Raw genomic sequence first — 7,402 nt, forward strand, 5'->3', positions numbered from 1 at the left:
CCCATCTATTCCGTGCGGCCGGCCTGGCGTAGTTTGGATTGTGTTTCAGTGGGGGGTTTTGTATGGGTGTGTTTTTAGAACAGGCCTATTATTTAATTCGATTTTAAAACAGAAACTATTTATTTATTCGTGGTTTTTAGTATCGCCTGTTCACCGCCCTGAGTCCCGCAAGGGAGATAGGGCGGTATATAAATTTAATTAATAAATAAATAAATAAAGAAGAGCAACTAAAATAATTAAGGGCCTGGAGACAAAAATATGAAGAAAATTTGCAGGAATCGGGTATGGTCAGTTTAGAGAAAAGAAGGACTAGGGGTGACATGATAGCAGTCTTCCACTTGAGCAGGGGGTTGAACTAGAAGACCTCCAAGGTCCCTTCCAACTCTGTTCTGATTGATTGAAGATTCACCTAGGTATTTTGAGAACACTGAGATGTTTGGGGTAATCCACATTCTTCTCAGGGTGCATGTCCCTAAGTGCTGGCACAAACTGGTTCTGAGCTTCTCTGTTCTTCGCCAAACTGTCATTCTCCCTCCCTATTTCCCCTCACATACCCACACAGGTTTATTGCCCATTTATTTCCCCATGCCCATCCCCTCTCCCCCAGCCTTTGATGGCAGGATGCCAGTGAGGCACCAAGCCAAAGATGGCAGACCTGACACTCCCATTCATTCCTGAAAAATATAGAAAGATTTGTGGCCCTATTTGCGCACCATTATGGAGAACACAGAACAACAGACTTCAGTTACAAGATACTTTTCAGAAAAAGCTCCTTAATATAGCAATTCAGTAGTTAAGCAATTACTTGGAGAAGTGGTGAGGTTTCTTTTTTTTTTTTTGTAAGGAAATGAAAACAGAAACTGGATGGTTTAGATTTAGATTTCTGCATAGAACAAGGAGTCAGCCTTGTTACCCAAAATGTCTAACCTTATGTTTCTATTCTTAATTTGGAAATTAAGATCTCTTCACAGGCTAATTTGTGGAATATAGCATTTAAATTGATTGTGAGAAGGAGATCTGAAGATCTTAAAGGTGGGTTAGAGAGCCCAGCATCTGTATTTTAGCTGCCATCTTCTCCTACTTAATAGGCAACCTTATATTTTTTAAAATACCCAGATGCTTTGAAATGCAAGTTTACCTCTAATTACATAATGCTCTATTCCACTAATTGCAGTTAAAATAATATCTATTCAATCAATGACCAGCAAAATTGAAAAGAATAAAAACAGGGTGAAGCAAATACCGTAGATACAATAATACAATAGTAAAATAAATCATACAATAATATAACATTTGCTTCTCTACTACTGTATTAGTACATTTCTTACCCAGGTAATATAAATCTAAAACAATAAGTATAAAATCTAATTGTAAAAAAAGCTTTATAAATAAAAAAGAGAGCAGTTTCATTCTTTGTTGCTCCACAGAGCAGAATTAGGTTTAATGAACTTAACTGATAGGGAAGCAGAGTTCAGCTAAACCTTAAGGATTTCTTAATAATAATAAATGTTCCACAGCAAAGGAATACCTACTGTCTGTTCCTTTTTGGCTAGAGACCTATCTGTCAGAAATCTTTCAGTCTTTCTCATTGCACAGTCTGAAAAGTTAGGCTGGTCCTTACAGGTGGCATTCCATTGCAGCAAGGACCCCCAGCAGACCCTCTTGTACAGATCTCAACAAGGATGTTGATTCAGTCTGGAGAAAATGGCTTTGTAGGTTTCTCTGCCTTGAGTCATAGGTCTCTTTGCCATTAAATGACATCAGATCTTCATGTGGTTCCCACTGAAAAATAAAAGGAGTTATTCAACATGCTAAGGATTGGTGTGCCCAAATCCTTTCCCCCCCCCTAGATTAAGTGAAGGTTGCACCATCTTTAGCTATAATTTCAGCCACATTTGAAAAAGAGGATCTCTAGATAGTGTGGTGCCATTTAAATAAGCCCTGGTGGTGCAGTGGTTAGAGTACAATATTGCAAGAAAACTCTGCCCACCGTCTGGAGTTCAATCCTAATGGGCTTAAGGTTGACTCAGCCTTTCATCCTTCTGAGGTCGGTAAATCAAGGACCCCGATTCTGGGGGCAATATGCTGACATTGTAAGTGTCTCAGAGAGTGCTGTAAAGCACTATGGAGCGGTATACAAGTCTAAGTGCTATTGCTATTGCTAAATTCAGAAACCCATCACTATCCCATAATAATGATATACAGACCACTATCCCATAATAATGATTTACAGACCATGCAGGGGCTGTGCCTTCCTTTTTCCAGGCAAGGGTTGCACATGGCCTTTGTGTCATATATGTGTTTCACTCCAAAATGCAGATTGAATCAGGACAAAGCAGGCAGAGGAACCAGGACAAGAACTAAATGTGATTTAATTTAAAATTAACTAAAATTAAATTGTTATCAGTGAAAAATAGTTAATTGAGTTAATCCCAATGTACTTAATTCTTTTTGTTCAGTTACATTAAAATATACAGTTTGAGGGTAACTTTTACAGAGGCTTTTTACAGTTGCATTGAAGTACATCCGTTGGGAGAAAGGTTGTGCCATCTAATGTAACTCAAATAGCTTTGTTGCAATTAAATTTATTCTGTAATGTATAGGGCAATCCTCAATAAGGGTGTTTTTATCTGAGCCAAAGAATCCTCAGCTGTTGCCCTACGGTTTTTAGAGAACATATAAAATCTTCAAGGAGCAAGATTCAGATTAATAAGGAGATTGGCTGTTTTGTTTTTAAACAGTTTTCTGATTGTAGAGTTTTGTATAGTTTTGAGAATATGCTTATTGAGTTCTTTGGTAATGTTTTTTCCCAGAATATCAAAATGGGATGAGTTATCATGAATTCTGTATCATGTGGTATAATCTCCTGCATTTAGTGCCATTGTTGCTATATTGTTATTCGCAGTTTTCGTGACAATATAAAACTAAGGGCCCTTTCACACACATTTTCTCCAGGCTGAAAATGCTGCTGTCCTGCTGCTCCCATAATGCTGTTCTCCTGGGTGACTTCAGCTGCTTTCTTCAAGCTTGACTAGTGTCTCTCAATCTTAGCAGCTGTAAGACGTGTGGGCTTCAGCTCCCAAAATTTCCTATCCAGACAGCTGGGAGTTGAAGTCCACATGTCTTAAAGTTGCTAAGGTTGAGAAACACTGAAGCTGAGGTGTATTGCAAGTCCCAACAGCAAACGTTGCATCTTGCCATTTGCAAGAGTAAGTAACTTCAGATATAACCCTTTCCTGAAGTCCTTTTGTGACCTCAATCTTTCCCAGCATGACTGGGAAATCCAGAAATCGTAGTCCTAGTTCATCAGGCAAGTGCCAAGTTCGGTAAACCTGTATTTTCACCAAATTCTCCCAAGCACTACAGGCACTGCATAAAAGCTTCAAAGAGAGGCTGCCAAAACAACAAATATGAAATTATATGTATGTATATAAACTCACATATAAAATTTCTTTTTATGTAGCAAAATGAACAAAGCCCCCTTGCCATAACAAAAACACTAATATAGTAGTCCTTATTCAGTGACCATTCAGTTATGATGGCACTGAATAAGAAGACTTATGTCCTTATAATTATAGTCATTACAGCAGTCATGTGATTGTGATTCAGGTGCATTGCAAATGGCTCACAATTACAATGATTCCATGCTCACATAATTGCCATTTGCAACCTTCAGGGCTGACTTCCCAAAAGTAAAGTCAATGGAGAAACCGCCAGGAGGTTGCAAATGGAGATTACATGACACTGTGCCAAACAACCTCATGGGGTTCACTTAACATCAACCAGAACTGCCATGTCTGCTATCATAGGTCAACAAGACCATGTGATATTATGCTTTATGATCGTATCACGTAGCAGTGGAATTGCTGGTCCCAAGCACCATTGTTTAGCAAGGACTACCTGTAAATCACTATGTTGAATAAGCATTTGAGGCATACGGTCTTCTACTACCTCAGATGTATTCAATATTAACCTAAGAGAGGAATATTATACGTCAGGGCTGGGCAAATCTTCAAAGCAGTGCCTTGCTTTGATGACACTTCAAACAAAGCACTCTTTCAAAGTTATTCTGTAAAGTCACAATACTTCTAAGAAGTGAAACAGATGTGCTGAAGCTCCTTCCAGCTACTGGATCTGGTGGAGGAGGCTTTAGACACAACAGGAAGCACCTTGATGAGGCAAATATTGTCAGCATTATGCCTCAGGGATGGTAACAATATCACCTCACAACCCCAAAATATCAAGGGAAAATGTTTCTACCTCACACAGTTCTAGGCACTTTAGAAGCAGGAAGGCGGAAAGGGAGAGAAACAACAACACAGAAAATATATTGGCATTAGTGCTCTGAACTCTACTACTATAGAGATCTTTTTATGTTAGAAACCCAGAGAAATTACATGTCAGAAAACATGCACAATTTGTCCTAGCTGCAGGCAGTGCCTGGCTGCTGATAGTAATATGCTAATCAGCTATTATTTCAATGGAACCTTAATTGAAATCCACATGGGAAGCATTTTCTAACTGGAGAAATCTGTCACCACAATTGGACCAGCATTAAAGAGACAGCCTCAGTCAGACTATTGGGAATAACTTTTTGCATCTTTCTTCTTTGGAATTTATTTACCCTCTCCTTTTCTTGAACACCAAGAGCAGAAATTAAACCGCACAAAATGCTTACATATACAAGTCACCTTTCCAGGCCCATAGCTATAATGATAAACCCTCTCATCTGTGCTATAAAGAGAATTGCATAAAATAGATGAATACCTTTCACTTAAGGAGTGCTGTGCACTATCCTCAATTATTCATGAACAGGTTTGCCACATTTCATTCTGGAAATGGCATAAAGCCGCCACATGAGTCATTTGAATCTGAGCTTTTGAACTGTCATCTAAAGGGGAGACTAAGAGACTCCGAAATCTAACAGCAACTTTCCATTGTAGGTTCACCTATTATGGATAGTGGTGGCACAATGGTTACAATGCAGTATTGCAGGCTGACTCTCCTCACTGCCAGTTCAATCCTGACCAGCTCAAGGTTGATTCATCCTTCCAAGATTGGTAAAATGAGGACCCAGATTGTTGGGGGCAATATACTGACTCTGTAAACCAGGGGTGTCAAACTGCTGGCCTGCGGGCCGGTTTCATCATACCGGAGCCGCGCCCACCCCATTGCCGGCAATGGCAAAAAAGCTCCGATACGTCGCACGCCGTCACGTGACGTCGCGAGTTTGACATTCCTGCTGTAAACCACTTAGAGAGAGCTATAAAGCACTAACTAGGATGCAGTATATAAGTGTAAGTGTTAATGCTATAGTAGTCTACTCAAAGGAACAGAGAGTGGCTAAGGGACAGAGCACTCTCTGAGTGAAAAAAACAAAAGTAAACAAAAACCTGCAAGTTGGCTTTGCTGCTTCATTGTGTAGGGGCGTGTGTGTTTGTCAACTGAGAATTGGGATAGACTCTATGTTTCATTTTTGCTAATCTGCCAAGCTTTGCTTTTTCTCAGGCTTCCTTTTTTTGTATTGTCAATAGATTTTTTTTTAAAGTGTGTATTCAAATGTGTATATAAATTGCTGCCTATTTCTCCAAACCTAGGCATTTTTGTTTTATAATTATGCTTTATATATGCAAACAAGGAATTTTATTTGTTTGTTTGTTCAATTTGTCAGGCTGCCTAATCATCAAGTGATTCAAAGATAAGTTAAAAATCACAATATAACAGTAGAAGAAGAACGCAATCGCCACCTAGGAAATACAAAAAATACAAAAAATTAAAACTCACAGCGAATTTACTGGAAAAGCTAGTGTTCAGCTTCCATTAGGTACAGATTCAAAAATATGAAATTAGATAAGCTTCCATTTCCATTCAAATGAGAATTAAGGGATTTCTCCCCCATCCCTGGGGTGAGAGATTTCTTCAAAATCCAAAGCATCCAGATAGGAGATGAAAACAAGTCAGGATGATGGCTGGGACTATGCAGTCAAAGCTCTGCTTCTATTTATATGTATCAGACATGCAACATATGTAAAAACTGGTCATATCTTGACTTTTTTGGCAGCCTCTGCATTAGACACCTTTGTTTGAAATCACCTATATCAGCCAAGATTTACTGTATCAGCCATGGTTTGTAAACTTCCATTGGTGAGGGTCATAGAATCCATTGATGGGAGATGAGCACTGCCTCCTAGAATCAGACACAACTGGACAAGAGAAACTAATATCTTTACCTTTATATGGATGTTTCTTCAAGTTTAAATTGAAACAAGATGAAAGATTACATTTCTATAAAGAATATGCCTGGCCAAGAGCGCAGTTTTTATCTTTCCTTGTAAAGTGAGACTATTTTACTGTCTTTGCATTGTGATTTTATGCTTCAAAGTAAGAAAGTTAATATAAAAAGATGGCTTAATTAGGCTGTTGATTGACTATCTAATAATAATAATAATAATAATAATAATAATAATAATAATAATAATAATAAAGTTGGAAGAGACCTTGGAGGTAATAATAATAATGATAAAGTTGGAAGGGACCTTGGCGGTCATCTAGTCCAACCCCCTGCTCAGGCAGGAAACCCTATACCATTTCAGACAAATGGCTGTCCAGTCTCTTCTTAAAAACTTCCAGTGTTGGAACATTCACCGCTTCTGGAGGCAGGTTGTTCCACTGGTTAATTGTCCTCACTGTCAGGAAGTTTCTCCTTAGTTCTAGGTTGCTTCTCTCCTTGATTAGTTTCCATCTGTTGCTTCTTGTCCTGCCTTCAGGCGCCTTGGAGAATAGCTGGACTCCCTCTTCTTTTATGGCAGCCCCTGAGATATTGGAACACTGCTATCATGTCACCCCTCGTCCTTCTCTTCGTTAAACTAGCCATACCCAATTCCAGCAATCGTTCCTTATATGTTTTAGCCTCCAGTCCCCTAATCATCTTTGTTGCTCTTCTCTGTACTCTTTCTAGAGTCTCAACATCTTTTTTACATTGTGGTGACCAACACTGGATGCAGTCTACATCAAAGAAGCCCATAGAAAGCAATATATTTCCTTCAGTTCCTCCACTTTACCTGCCTAACAAACAGATGGCTTGGAGGCTGAGAAAAAGAGGGAGAGGAACTCTTTAATCACTCTCTGCTCTGCAGCCTATTCTGACCTTTTGCCATGCTAAACATTTCTTCCCTCCAAATCTCTTTAAGACTGAATGAAGCTGACTTCCGGTTTGAGTTCCTGTGCCGATGGCGGCGTTTTCGTTCGCCGCCTGCTCCGAGGACGCGTAAAAGCCGCAGGAGCAGCGTCAAACAGCTGCTCCGCGGCTTGAATCCCCTTCCCGGGCAAAGGGGAGGGGAGAGAGCTTCCCCGATAGGGGTAGAACTCCTGAGCTCCCACAGTTTTATAGCTGTGGGGGTGG

The sequence above is a fragment of the Protobothrops mucrosquamatus genome, unplaced genomic scaffold (assembly GCF_001527695.2).
Source record: "Protobothrops mucrosquamatus isolate PMUCROS unplaced genomic scaffold, P.Mucros_1.0 scaffold6, whole genome shotgun sequence".
Taxonomy (NCBI): domain Eukaryota; kingdom Metazoa; phylum Chordata; class Lepidosauria; order Squamata; family Viperidae; genus Protobothrops; species Protobothrops mucrosquamatus.